Below are 15,341 nucleotides of genomic sequence, written 5' to 3'. Positions count from 1 at the left end.
CCACTGCACCAGAGAGTAGTGGAAGGAAAAAAAGTCCCCACTACTCTCTTTACTGTTCACCTTCTCTAGGTCAGTGCTTCTCAGACTTTGATGTGCACCTCGGTTACCTGGAGATCTTGTTAAAATGAAGATTTGAATTCAGCAGTTCTGGATGGAGCCTGAGATTCTGCATTTCTAACCAACTCCCAGGGGATTCCCATGCTGCTGGTGCACGGACCACACTTTGAGTTAGCAAGGCTCTAAAGTGGCCCCTGCCTTCCCGTGTGACACTAGGCAAGCTGCTTTCCCTTTCTGGGCCCTTCTAACCTGGCACTCAGATCCTCTGACCAGGTTCTGCTTCCCGGCTCAGGTGTGACACATTGGCCAACTGGCTCCCTGGAGCTGGGAGGAGGAGAGAGCAGCCCCGGTAGCCAGTTGCTGTTGGGCCTTACCAAGGGGTGGGTCCTCAGGGAAGCTTTCCATGCACATGGGATTGCTCAGAATCATCTGGGTGATGCCTGCCTCCCCAGACTTCAGGGCTTTAGGGTTGTCTTCCAGCTTCTTGCCTGAGTGCCGGTCAAGCTTCTCTCTCAGCTCTGCAAACTTGCAGGTGATGGGCACTGCGGCAGTCCAGAACTGGTGAGTAGACAGCTGCAATGCTGCCAGGATGGTTGAAGATGATCACCTGGAACTGGGGGGAAGTGGGGGGGAACGGGGGATGAGGAGGGTATTAGCCAAGCATCCTTCAAAGGAGGTGGCTCTAACCAGCTAAGGGGTCAGCTACCTTGGACACAATTTAAATCATAGTGAATATTTGAATGTTTATAGGGTATACCAAGTTCCGTGCAAAGCAAATCTCATTCATTTCAGTTTAATGTTCACAGCAGGGAGGCTGTGTAACCCAAAATTTCATAGCGAGGAAGTGGCAGAGCTGGGTATAAATGATGTCTATGAGTGATAGATATTATTATGTGTACTACTTCCCCCCACCTTTTAGAAAAATGGATTCTGATAATAGCTACTTAACTTGTTAGGTGGCCCCAGGTCAGCTGTTTTATACATCACCTCATTTAATAATCCCAAGATCACTGCAAGGTAGTCCTAGCCTCCACATGCACAAGGAAGAATGTGCTAGGGGCTCCCCTGGTGGCGCAGTGGTTAAGAATCCGCCTGCCGATGCAGGGGACACAGGTTCGATCCATGGTCCGGGAAGATCCCACATGCCTCGGAGCAGCTAAGCCCGTGCGCCACAACCACTGAGCCCAAGCGCCTAGAGCCCATGCTCCACAACGAGAGGAGCCACTGCAATGAGAAGCCCATGCACCGCAATGAAGAGTAGCCCCCGCTCACCGCAACTAGAGAAAGCCCGCTTTCAGCAACAAAGACCCAACACAGCCAAAACTAAATAAATAAATTAATTTTAAAAAAAAAGAAGAATGTGCTAGACGTTGCATTAAGAAAGGGTTTCATGGGACTTCCCTGGAAGTCCAGTGGTAAAGACTCGCGCTTCCACTGCAGGGGGCGTGGGTTTGTAGAGGGAGCTAAGATCCCACATGGCATGTGGCGTGGCCAAATTGAAAGAAAAAAGAAAGGGCTTCATATTCTGACTCGGGGCCAAGGAAACACCTGAGAGGTCCAAGCATACAGATTCCCAGTTTCCACACAAACCTACTGAATCAGAACCACTAGGGAGAGTTCTAGGAATCTGAATTTTTGAAACACTTCCCCAGTGATTTCTAACGCATTTGGTTTGAGAACTACTGCTTTAAGGCATCAAGATCATGCTTTGGAAACTAACCAGATCAGCAAAATGCATCATCTCGTTCAAGGGCAAACAGCAAATACACTGCAGAGTCAGGGTACTAACCCAGACTGTCTGACTGTACCTACACTGCTGACAAGAGCCCAGCATGGAGCCTGTGCTCAGTGACCACTTCCTGAATGACCCAGTGACCCATCCTGTTCTCAGGCCGGTATGGCCACTTCAGGTGGACACCCATAAGTGGACTTTCTCACCTGGGAGAGGAAGCTCCCATCTCTAAGGGCGGGTCATTCTTGCTGTCCCCTGCCACGTTGCCCTGCCTGATGTCCTTTAAGGACACGTTCTTCACATTGAAGCCCATGTTGTCACCAGGCAGGGACTCAGCCAGGGCCTTGCAGTGCATCTCCACAGACTTGACCTCGGCGGTGATGTTGCAGGGGGCAAAGATCACCACCATGCCCGGCTTGAGGATGCCAGTTTCTACTTGGCCCACGGGCACGGTGCCAATACCTGGAGGGACAGAGAAACCAGACCCTAGTGGGCCCTCAACCCCAAGTACCCCACCCAGCATGCGCTCACCCCCAGTCTTGTAGACATCCTGCAGGGACAGCCACAGGGGCTTGTCTGTAGGGCAGGCAGGCGGCATGATGGAGTCCAGCGCTTCTAGTAGCATCGTGCCTACCACGTTCCCTTCCTTCCTGATAATTTTCCAGCTTCGGAACCAGGGCATCTGGAAAAGCCACCAAATGTGCACCTTACTCAGCCCTGAGAAAGCCTGTCCCAGGTACCAGCCAGCACTTAACATGGGACCTCAAGGAATTTCTTTACGCATTCTGAGCCTGGGCTTCCTCATCTGTGAAACGGCAATATCACTGCCTACTGGCAGACCAGTGTAAAGACACAAAAGACCACACAGTCCACCAAGCACAATACTTGGTACATACTATGTGCCCACTAAATGGTGGCCATTACTCCAGATCTCACAGGCATTGCCCCTGAGTTGAGCCCATACGTTTTAGGAAGCAGAGATTCCTAGAATCTGAATAGCCCTTACATCTCATTCCATCTGCTCATTATACAGATGGGGAAACTGAGGTCCAGAGAAGAGAAAGGACATGTTAATGTTCAACAAAGTTAAGTAAACATTAATAATAAGAACGAAAACAAGACTCAAATACTCTAACACTCATACCTTCTAAAGACTAAGATGCTTCCCAACCGAAGTACCCTAAAGAATGTGCTACAACATGCGAAGACCAAGGAAGCAGACTTATAAGCAAGGGCACATTATTGAGTAAAAGACCTTCTGGGAAGATGACTTTCAGTATGACGGTGCATTGTGTGCAGGCCTTTTTTTTTTTTTTTTTTAATTTTTATTTATTTATTTATGGCCGTGTTGGGTCTTCGTTTCTGTGCGAGGGCTTTCTCTAGTTGCGGCAAGTGGGGGCCACTCTTCATCGTGGTGCATGGGCCTCTCACTATCGCAGCCTCTCTTGTTGCGGAGCACAGGCTCCAGGCGCGCAGGCTCAGCAATTGTGGCTCACGGGCCTAGTCGCTCCGCGGCATGTGGGATCTTCCCAGACCAGGGCTCGAACCCGTGTGCCCTGCATTGGCAGGCAGATTCTCAACCACTGCGCCACCAGGGAAGCCCATGTGCAGGCCTTTTAAGCAGACGTTGTATTTACTCCTCTAAAAACCCTACCCAAAGCTCATCAGAGACATCATCTTTGCCTTCAAAGATTTATCAGTTAACTGGAAATCCAGCACAGAGGACATACAGAAAGAATCAAGGTGGTTGATATTAAGGGCCAGGTGGGCTGACCAAGAGCTGATCAGCACTTGGACCTTATAGGTCAGGCAGACAATTGGAATCCTGATGAAGTTCCTCCTTTCAGCCATAGGTCCTTGAGCAAATGTCTAGGCTTTGAAACTTCAGTATCCCACCTGTATCAAAGGAAACACCGGCCCCTACCACAGCACTGTAGAGAGGGGTAGGTGCCCTGGCCCTGAGGGCACTCACAGCAAGCTCTGTGAACTCTCAGTTCTTAGTGAGACTCTCAGAAGGGGAAGAGGCAACAACTGCCATGGGTGAAAGGGTGAGGAAGGGGCATCAGGGAAGGTTTTGATGGATGGGGAAGAAGGCTCCAGTCAAGGAAGGCTTCTTCCACGGAAGAGAAGCAAAGCTATGCAGTACAGAAGCCACACAGAACACATCTCGCCTCATGGACTCAAAAATCAGTGGCCCAAGGAAGAAGGCTACCATTTCTATTAACACTCAACTCTTACAGAGGACGGGGGAGAGGGGAGAGGTAGGAGGCTTTGAAAAAATTTAATAAGCAATTTTGTACAAATAATTCAGACTTGTAAAAAAAATAAAAGTATTCCTTCTTTTTCCAGAGGGGATAATTGAGGGTCAGAAGTAGGTTGCCAAAGGACCGATGACTGGCAGATGGCTAAACCAGGAGTTGATAATGAGGCCAACTCCTTATCAAACACCAGCCTCTCAATGAGGATGAGCTCTTCAATTAATTTGATGAACTTGGCAACTCACTTAGCTCTGTGCCACCTCACAGACCTGCACAGCCTTTGAGGTTGGCATCATCTCCATCTTAAAGCTGGGGAAACCGAGGAGTCCGATGTCACAGGTATTTGAGAGCTGAGTCTAAACTCCAAGTCTACCATCTAGTCCACTGGCTGCATGCTTTGTTCTTTTAGCATCTAGAACATGGTAGGTGCCTAATAAATGCTCGAAAGGACCTGAGCGTGAAACTCCCTTATCTTACTAGCTGAAATGTGTAACAAAACTCAGGATGCGGGTGGGACTTCTTTGGTGGCACAGTAGTTAAGAATCCGCCTGCCACTACAGGGGACACAGGTTTGATCCCTGGTCCGGGAAGATCCCACGTGCTGTGGAGCAACTAAGCCCGCACAACACAACTGCTGAGCCTGCGCTCTGGAGCCTGCAAGCCACAACTACTGAGCCCACGTGCCACAACTACTGAAGCTCGCATGCCTAGAGCCCGCGTGCTGCAACTACTGAAGTCCGTGCGCCTAGAGCCTGTGCTCTGCAACAAGAGAAGCCACTGCAATGAGAAGCCCGCGCACCGCAACGAAGAGTAGCCCCCACTCACCACAACTAGAGAAAAGCCCGCGCGCGGCAACTAAGACCCAACGCAGCCAAAAACAAAAAACAAAAAACCAAACAAAAATGTCGGCATGGGGAAACAGGCATCAAAAGCTTCAGATCTGTCATTTTAGATGAGTCCCCTTTTACCACTAACGCACTCTTACCTTGTCCCTTTACCTTTTAGATTTTTCTCAGCACTTGTCATCATACATGATATTATTCCCCACCCCCAACACACGCACACACACACACACACACACACACACACACACACACACACAAAAGACTGAGTGCTGTGAGCAGAGCTGCTTCTTATTCACTGTGGTACCCTCAGCACCAAGCACAGTGCCCTGTGTGCAAAAGTTCAAATACCGTCCAAAGGAACACATTGCCAATGGCAGTTCTAATCTTTCTCAAGGGCAATTGGGCAGGATATGTCAGAAGACTCCAAAATAATGCCTACCCTTTGTTTCATTAGGGATTATACTAATTAAGTTATTGAGGACACGTGCAAAGATTTATTTACCAAAATGCTTATGGCAATTTTAAATAAAATTAGAAACAGTATTCTTAGAAGTTCATGACCTTGGGCTATTCCTTAACTGTGTCTCAGTTTTCTTACTTCACATGGGAATAAAATGCCTTCTTCATGGGGTTCTGTATGTGTGAAGTGCTTAGTCTGGTATCTGTCACATAGTAATTACTTCTATCATTAATCACCATTTTCATTTAATAATGGATATGGCTAAACAAAATACTGTATTTTGAGGTTCAATACAAAACACACCCATTAACTATTGAACATGTTTAAAATATTTATCTATTTATTTATTTAGTTGTGCCGGGTCTTAGTTGTGGCACGCGGGATCTTCATTGTGACATGCAGCATCTTTAGTTGCGGCATGCGGGCTCTTTTTTAGTTGCGGCACGTGGGACCTTTAGCTGTCATACAGAATCTTTTAGTTGCAGCATGGGGGCTCTTAGCTGCAGCATGTGGGATCTAGTTCCCTGACCAGGGATCAAACCTGGGCCCCCTCATTGGGAGCGTGGAGTCTTAACCACTGGACCACCAGGGAAGTCCCTGAACATGTTTAAATGGCAAGGAAATTTTAAAAATTAGAAGTGTTATAGAATATTATGTTTAGTTTGAGTCCAGCTGTGAACGTCGAGAAAGAACTACATGAAAACTAGGTTATCTGTTAAGCCATGGGATTGCAGTTTATGCTTCATATCTGCATGAAATGCTCCTTGTAAAAAGTTAGACGTTACTTTTTTAGTCAGAAAAAGACAGCTATGTACATGGGGAGCAAAAAGCTTAAGAATCCTCAAGTCAGTTATAGAAAAGGTAGGCTTTAGGCAAATGCAATAAGTAGTAGCAGTTAGCGCTTGAGCGCCAACTGTTTGTGTGAACAGATGCCCATGTGGAGTCTCCCAGGTAATTCCCACAACCCCGTGAAGTGAGTCCTAAGTCCCAGAGCATTAATACCTCACTCGTCCCTTTACTGTGGGCAAGGGATGGAAATGGGGCTTGAACCCAGGTCCAATGCTAGAGCTAGACTTCCTTAGTAGGGTGACACTCATCTAGGAATGTTAAACCCTACTAGATTCTGGGATCCACGGGCACAGTGACTATATCTTAGACATTTATATTGCCCCCATAACTGCCTAACCCGTCTTGAGAGGTGGGATAGCTTAGACGCAGTGAGCATGGGCTAGAATTCTACACTTCGCTAGCACTACCCAATAGAACTTTCTGCAATGACAGAAGTATTTCATAACTGCACTGTCCAATATGGTAACCACATATGGTTGTTGGGTACTTGAAGTGTAGCTAATGCAACTAAGGAACTGCGTTTACTTGATTTAATAATTTAAATAGCCACATATAATCAGTGGCTACCATATTGGACAGTGCAGCTCTATGCTTACTAGTCACGTAGTCTTGAGTTACCTCTGTTTGTTCCTCTGTAAAATGGGAATCAAATCATGTATCCCACGGGGATGGAGATCACTCACGGTGACTGACCTAGAAGCACACTCTAAATCCTAGGTATTATATTCTAGGAAAAGCCCAAAGATTTGAGTTGGAAAGTCTCATGTAATTGGCCCTGCCCCCATCCGCCCTCACCTTTGTGCTGGGTTCTGTCATGTTGTCCCCAAGTCCGCCTCAGATGGGCACAAAGACAACAGCCTTAGCGTTGTAACCGATCTTCTTGAGAGAGGCCTTCACCCCCTTGCTGGTTTCCTCGAAGCGCGCCCTACGGTAAACAGGCTCTGTGATGTCCACCTTGTTGACCGCCACTATGAGCTGCTTCACGCCCAGTGTACAGGCCAGCTGTGCATAATCACGGGTCTGCCTGTTCTTGACGACGCCAGACTCAGACTCGCCTACACCACTTGCCACGGTCAGCACAGCGCAGTCCGGCTGGCCTGAGGGACAGAGAGGAAGGTCCAACTCAGACCTGTCCTAGAACAGCCACTGCCCATCCTCATAGCAGGGCCCCCATGGCAGAGCAGACAGCACCCCCTGGTGGTGCCTGCGAGGTGCCCATGATCATGTTCTTGATGAAGTCCCTGTGACCCGGGACATTGATGTTGGTGATGTAGTGTGTCTTGGTCTGGAACTTCCACAGGGAGATGTCAGTGGTGTGCCATGCTCCCCCTCTGCCTTCAGCTTGTCCAGCACCCAGGTGTACTTGAAGGAGCCTTTGCCCATCTGGGCTAGGAGTGGGAGGGAAAACCCCAGGGTCACTCTGCCTTCCAAAGCTGCCTACCGACCAAGAAGAAAGTTCCCGAGTAAGCTGAGAGTCAGAGGAGACAGTAACAGGGCAGTGTATGGAGATGCCTTTGAATTTTTAAAATAATAGAATGTATTACTAGTACAATTAAGTTTTTCCTTCAGAGCAAGTTTTAGAGTCAGAGTGACCCAGGGCCACAGTGAGCCTTGAAGTAACAGCAGCAAACATGTAAGTAATGCTGACCGTGTACCTGGTGCTGTTTTTAGTACTTAACATGGATTATCTCATTGAATTCTCACAGTGATTCAGTGAAGTTTTATTATCTCCATTTTACAGATGACGTAATAGAGAAATGAACTGACTAGCTCAAGATCACACAGGTAATAAGCAGCAGAGGCAGGATTTGAACCCAAGGCATCTGACGCTAAAGCTCATGCTCTTAACCATTACCCTGTGTTAAATGGTAGCTGTGACTGAGAATTACCCCTGGGATCCTGGGTAAGTTGAATTTCTTTCAGCACTGGTGAAAATGAGGCTACTAAAAATTCTGTAGCATATACAGGTTACCATGTTGGTCTAGGCTGTACTCTACCTCTTGCCAGCTGGGAGACCCTGAACATTTGTTCATTTCAGTTCTAAGTGCTGTGCTAGGCCCTGAAGGCAGAGTGGAGATCAGGAGAATCCAGAGACCAGGTAGATTCTTCAAGAAAATGAATTAGTTTGTTAGGAGATAGGACTAGAACCCAGGTGTCCTGACTTAGGAACTTGTATAAAGTCTCCCACAGTTTAGAATATGTATTAGATAAGCAGTTCTCGAAGAGTGGTTCCAGGTCCTCTAGCTGTGTTTTTTAGAGACTACATGATATGAAATTGCAACAGATTTATGCAGAAGCTGATAAGAGAATCCGGCTGTCTGCCATTAAGCCAGACATTAATGATACCTGCAAAAAATGTAAAACAATGCAACCACTCTAAGATTTTTTTGTTTTGAAAAATAGTTATTTTTCAAACACAAAACTATGATATTTATTTAATATGTAAGGGGTTTATTACTGTTATTTATTTTTTTAATAGATTTATTTATTTATTATTTTTGGCTGCGTTGGGTCTTCGTTGCTGCGTGCGGGCTTTCTCTAGTTGCGGCGAGCGGGGGCTACTCTTCGTTGCGATGCGCAGGCTTCTCATTGCGGTGGCTTCTCTTGTTGCGGAGCATGGGCTCTAGGTGCGTGGGCTTCAGTAGCTGTGGCACATGGGCTCAGTAGTTGTGGCTCGCAGGCTCCAGAGCACAGGCTCAGTAGTTGTGGCACATGGGCTTCGTTGCTCCGTGGCATGTGGGATCTTCCCGGACCAGGGCTCGAACCTGTGTCCCCTGCACTGGCAGGTGGATTCCTAACCATTGCACCACCAGGGGAGTCCCCATACTGTTATTTTTAAATGAATTAAATATTTTAAAAACTCAGTTTTAATTTTGAATATGGTAAATGCAGATATGTCTAATTGACATAAACAAAAACTCTTTGGGGTCCCTGTAAGAGTATAAAGGGTTTCTAAGACCCGAAAATTCGAGAACCACCGCATCTGGTCATTTGTTTCTCCAGGAACTTCTCGGTTATGCTCCACCATGCTGGCTCTGGGCCAGCCCGTCTTTTCTCAGGGTTCTAAAGCTTTCCTGACTGGCCCCTGCCCCATAAGCAACTCCACAGCAACTGACGGCACCTCTGGAAGCCAAGAGTAGGAAAACGGGATCTATGTAGCCGATGGCACAAATTTATGCCCTGTTAATTACTGTCTTTTTTCAATCCTCCTTATTTATACCTGTGCAGCAGCTGGTTCTCAGACCCCTCCCATCTTGCTGACATGCTTCTTTAACTTTCTCTAGGGTTTTCCACCCACCTCCCTGGCCCTCCGTTCTCATTCTCCTGCATGGGCTTCTCTTTCTCCACCCATCCCAGGGCTCTGTCCCTCACCCTTTCCCACAGCATGTGCCCTGCTTACTCCCGTGGTCTAGTCTCCAACCTGGGCTTCCCTCCCGAGCTCCAGACGTCAATATACAGCTGCCCCGTGGACACCTCAAGTGTCACACACCTCGGGCAGACTCTTTCAGACCCAGACCAGCTCTGCCTCTGGTATTCACCAACCATCCACTTTCTCGAGCCAGGAATTCCTCTTCTTCCCTCACCCCCTTACCTAGAGCTAACCCCTAGGTTCTGTGGGTTCCCCACCTCCACGCCCTGGACTCCATCCATTACTCTCCATGCCACTGCTGCTGCCTGAGCCCAGGCCAGCATTCTTGCTCACCTGTTCAGCTGCAACAACCTGCTGACTGGCTTCCCAGCCCCCAGTGTTGGGCCCTTTGGTCTGTTGTCCCTTTGCTGCCTCCAGTGTGCTCTTCCTAAAAGACTTGTCTGACCCCGTCATTCCCGTGCTTGCAGTCCTTTAGTGGCTGCAGGGACAGTGGCTAGACTCCTTAGCAGGGCTGTCAAGGCCCGTGTCCCCCTTTCATCAACCGCACTCCACCTGAGGTGCTCTGACCTGCTCTTCTGGTCTCCTCGTGGCCCATGGATACCCTCCTCATTTCCTCAAGACTCAGAGGGGGTCCCTTCCTCTGGGAAGCCTTCAGGGCCTCCCAGGCCGTGTTCATTATCCCTGCCCTGGGCCCCTACAGCACCCACGCGGTTACTGAGCTGGTCGTGTGGCACAATGGTGTGTGACCAAGAGTTCCGGGGGTCAAGGCTTGTTATGTTCGCCGTTGTATCTCCAGGGTCTGCCTCAACATCCATAATAGGTGCACGGCAAATGAATCCTTTTCCCCCTATTAAATGGAGATGCAGCTTTACCTCCTGAGATACAGTGTGGCACACTTGAATTTAAACCTTGGTGCCACCTTCAGGCGAGCTGTTTAACCCTCCCGAGCCTCATTTCCTCACCTGGAAAATGGCAGCCACACCACCTGCCTGGAATGATGAAGAAAAGCACCTACCAGCCCAGCAGGTGCTCAGCGGGAGCGGGCTGTGCCCTCCCCCAGCACAAGGGCTCCCTCCCAGGGAAACCAAGGCTGGAAAGGGGGCAGGGGGCACTCAGGCAGAGCAGCCTCAGCTCGGAGGCCTCCTTCTCAAACCTTTCGATGGTCCTCTTGTTGACACCCCCGCATTCGTAGGTAAGACGCTCATTTGTGGTGGACTTGCCCGAGTCCACGTGGCCGATGACCACGATACTGATCTCTTGCCCATGCTGGGAGCTGCTGGGAGCTGCTGGGAGAGAGAAGGACAGGTGTGCTCAGGGCCCCTGCCCCTAGCTCACCTTCCCTGGGACTGGGCCAGCAGAGGTTGAGACAGGAGAGGAAAACAGTTGGCCAGGAAGGAAGGGGAAGGGGGCCTCCCCAACACCTCGCACCTGGGGAGGCTGCTGTGGTCTCCCCCGGCTCCAAGGGGGTCGTGTCTACCTCCTGAGTCGGGAGGAGCCCCTGGTGCTTCTTGGCATCTAGAGCCGACCCACCGGGTGCCCGGCCCCACCCCCTTTTACAGCCCACATCCCAGGCCTGCCCCTTGCATCCCCACATCCCCATTGGCTCCCACTGGTCCTCTGGACCACGTGGGAGAAACCCAGGGCCCAGCTGTCGGGGGGTGGGCTGTCATGCTTTCAGGTGGGGAGGGGCGTGAGCCCGCTGCCCACCAAAAGGAGGCACCTCTGGGCTTTGAGATGATGAACGACACCCTCTCCCCACCACTCCCAATGCCAGGCTGGGAACTAAGAGATGGCCCAAGGGTCAAAGGCAGGCCTGAGGATGGGAGGTGAAGGCAGGAACCTGGGGTCCAGAGGAGGTCCTGTACTTGCTGTCCCTGGGCATTCAGGCGTGTGTATGGGAAAGGGTGGGAGCTCTAGCTTTATACATATCTGCCTCCTGGGTCGTCCTGGGCCTCAAGAAGCGAATGGATTCATTCCTGTCTCCAGCAAGCACAGAGCCCGACCCATTGCAAACCCTGCGTTTGTTGAGTAAATGCAGAATCGCTGCCTACCGCCTTCCAGGCCCTGCCCCGGAGCCCTGCGCGCACCATCCCCTTTATGCTGCTACGAACTCTCTCTGGAAAGTGAGGACGCGGAGGCTCAGGAGCAGGACCACCGGTGAGAAGGTAGCAGAACTAGGGCTGGAACACAAGTTGCCTGACCCCAGCATCTTAGCCAGAGGCCAGCTCTGCCTCTCAGCGAATTAATGTCTGAAGGAATGAAGGGAGGAAGGGACGTGACTGCAGCCACAGCCTTGTTCATCTCTGGGCTCCCAGCTTCCGGGAGTGGCTCACTAAGTGAATATCGAGGGTGGGACCTGGAGGGGAAGATGAGCTGGAGGTGTCTGTCTCCCCTGAGGGAAGGGCTGCCGCCAGGGTTGAGGGTCAGAGCTACTGGACTGGAGTGTGAGGCCAGCACGATGCCAGCGTTTGGAACCATCCACACATCAGTTTCTGAGGACCAGGCTCTGTGCCCGGAGATCAGTGTGATGCAGGGAAAGGTGGCAGAAAGAACAGGCTGACCTAACTGGATTAGAACCCTGGCTTTACCACTCTCCTCCTATGGTCCTCCAGCCCCTCTGAGCCCAGGTTTCCAACTACCTCTCAGTGTTGTGGTGATTCTAGTAGATACGGCACCCCTCCCCCCATTATAAATCCAGAGGATGCTGGCAATACAGTAGGTCCTTTAAAACAGCGGTCCCCAGCCTTTTTGGCACCAGGGACCGATTTCGTGGAAGACAATTTTTCCACTGACTCTGGGGGTGGGGGGATCAGGCGGTAATGCGAGCGATGGGGCACCGCAGAGGCCCGCCGCTCACCTCCTGCTGTGCAGCTCTGTTCCTAACGGGCTGTGGACTGGTACCGGTCCGTGGCCCGGGGCGGGGGGTGGGTTGGGGACCCCTGCTTTAAAAGACTTAAGGCAAAGTAGAAACACATGGGGGCGCTCTAACCACAAACCGCAGAGAAAAATATTCTTACAACCAGGGCGATGGGGAGCTGGGGACACTGACGGGGCTGTTACTAAACCCTTTGCCGATGACATGACCAATTCTGGTCTTTCCTCTTGGATACAGGTGGTGATAGAGAAATGATGTATGAGTGGGTGGTTGGATGATGTAGTTAATTTCAACTTCATCTAAGCTTTGCTGTTTACTAATTATTTTGCATCTTCTTATGCGAACAGAAATTTTTGGCTGTTAACTCCCATAAGTTCATAAAAGGTAAAGTGAGGCCCTAGTGTTACCCAAAAACTGGGTTCACCTCTCGGTAGATGTTGAGCCAGAAGACACAACAAAGCCAAGGAACGGGAGACGGATTTATCACTCACAGTAAGTAAGGAGAACACCGGGGATCCTGCCCAAGGCAGTGTCTCCTGGAGCAGCAAAACCGGGGAAGTTTTAAGCTGAGGGTACATGCATATTCATGAGGGGGCTTGAGCAGAGGAGAACTCAGCATAGAGTTGGGGGAAAGGTTGACAGAGTCCAAGCTTTAGTTGGTTGAAGTCCTGAGGGTCAGCAAAGGTCAGCATCATCATTCCTTAGGTTCCAGTTGATCTCATGGTTGAGGGGTTTAAACTCTGCCAAACAGCTCAAGACAGTGCTTCAGGCTAATCTTTACCATTGAAACAGAACTGGGAGTCTTTACAACTGATTTATTATCTTTGCTCTTGTTACTTCTCTTGTCTATTCCCTTAAGATCATTATTACTGAGACGTGTTCAAGGGCAAGCATTGTGGCCAAGCTTAGATCACAAAATGGGTTAGGCCTGGGTCTTTCCTGGTGGTCCAGTGGTTAAGACTCCACGCTCCCAACGTGGGGGGGCCCGGGTTCGATCCCTGGTCAGGGAACTAGATCCCGTATGCCGCAACTAAGAGCCCACATGCCATAACTAAAAGACCCCGCACGCCGCAATGAAGATCCCGCATGTGGCAATGAAGATCCCGTGTGCCTCAACTAAGACCCGGCACAGCCAAATAATAAATAAATAAATAAATATTAAAAGAAAAAAAGGGTTAGGCCTAAAGTGGCTTCTCTATATCTGGTTCTTTTCTTCCGGGGACCTGCTACCCTATCTACTAGGGACAGTTATATTTCTCACCCATCTCTGGCCTTTCAGCTCATGTTTCTGAGACTATCTGTGGAGTGCTGGGAAGGAAACTGGCTTTAGGATCCAAAGACCAGGCCCCAAGCCACAGCTCTACCACCTCATGGCCGTGTGAACTTGGGCAGGTTGCTTGACCTCTCTGAGCCTCATTGTCTCATTGGTAAGGGAAGGATGGTGATAGCCGTCCTCACAGGATTATTGTGAACATCATGTGAGCTGTAAGATGATTTTGCTGCAGGAATGCCTGTTTGTTGTATGGCATTAGCCTGTAGAAATATGTCAGTAAGTTCCTAATCAATGGTTTCAACATGCTGATTATTGGCTGACCACCTCCCCAAATGGGTCAGAAATTTCATTTTACCTCTTAAGGGGCTTTCCAGTATCTGGGTTTTTAAAAGCACTGGACTGGGCTTTTTGCCAAAGGGAGGTTGGTAGTGACTTATTGTCCCTGAGGGTCCTTCTCTGCACCAGCCTATCATCACCCCAGAAACTCCACCATCGGCAGTGTTTTAGTTCAGGCTGCTATAACAAAACACTACAGACTGCATGGCTTAAAAACAATAGAAATTTATTTCTCACAGTTCTGGAGACTGGAAGTCTGAGGTTAGGATGCCAGCATGGTTGGGGGAGAGCCCTCTTCTGGGAGGCTGACTTTTTGTTGTGTCCTCAGATGGTGGACGGGGCAAGGGAGCTCTCTCAGGCCTCTTTTATAAGGGCGCAGTCCCCAAAGGCCAGATCTCCTAATAACATCACATCACGCATTCAGATTTCAACATCGGAAGCATTCAGACCAGAGCAAGCAATTTGCTGCTTCGGGTTCCTCTTTTTTTTTTTTTAATAAATTTATTTATTTATTTACATTTTATTTTTGGCTGCACTGGATCTTCATTGCGGTGAGCGGGGGCTACTCTTCGCTGCGGTGCGCGGGTTTCTCATTGCGGTGGCTTCTCTTGTTGCAGAGCACAGGCTCTAGGCACGCAGGCTTCAGTAGTTGTGGCTCGTGGGCTCAGTAGTTGTGGCTCGCGGGCTGTAGAACGCAGGCTCAGTAGTTGTGGCACACGGGCTTAGTTGCTCCGCGGCATGTGGGATCTTCCCGGACCAGGACTCTAGTCCGTGTCCCCTGCATTGGCATGTGGATTCTTAACCACTGTGCCACCAGGGAGGTCTGGGGTTCCTCTTTTAAAACATCACCAACTACTCCCCCTTTTTTCTCCCTTTCCTTCTCCCAAAGGGCTTTTCCCACTGACTTGCTGATTCTTTAATGCCACCTTTGGACACTTTGGTTTGGCCTAAGGTTTCAGCCTCCAGATAAAACTGCTTCTAGTTCTAAGAAAAGCCAATACTGGAGACTCCATTATGAGGTCTTCCAGGGCAAGGACCATGGCTCAGTCATCTCTGTGTCCCCCAGGACCTAGCAAAGGGCCTGGCACACCCTAGGTCTGCAGTGAATGCTCGTGGAATTGGCAAGTTTTATCCAGAATCAAACTAAAGTGTTTTTCCATCATCCCTGCAGCTAGGAAGGAAGGTACAGAAAAGGATTTAAAACAGGGAGGCCAAGCTCAGTCTTTCACACATTTTCACAGTCTGTCTTTTTTTCCCTCAACACTAAAGTTTGGGTTTGAAAAAAT

General features: G+C 49.5%; 1 pseudogene; it reads right to left on the bottom strand.

The window, feature by feature from the left end:
* Positions 1-345: 345 nt before the first annotated feature.
* Positions 346-10,819, bottom strand: LOC132360072 (elongation factor 1-alpha 1-like; annotated as a pseudogene).
* Positions 10,820-15,341: the final 4,522 nt, after the last annotated feature.

Source organism: Balaenoptera ricei, chromosome 1 (genome assembly GCF_028023285.1).
Source record: "Balaenoptera ricei isolate mBalRic1 chromosome 1, mBalRic1.hap2, whole genome shotgun sequence".
In the NCBI taxonomy this organism is placed as follows: domain Eukaryota; kingdom Metazoa; phylum Chordata; class Mammalia; order Artiodactyla; family Balaenopteridae; genus Balaenoptera; species Balaenoptera ricei.
This window is presented reverse-complemented; position numbering and strand designations above follow the sequence as displayed.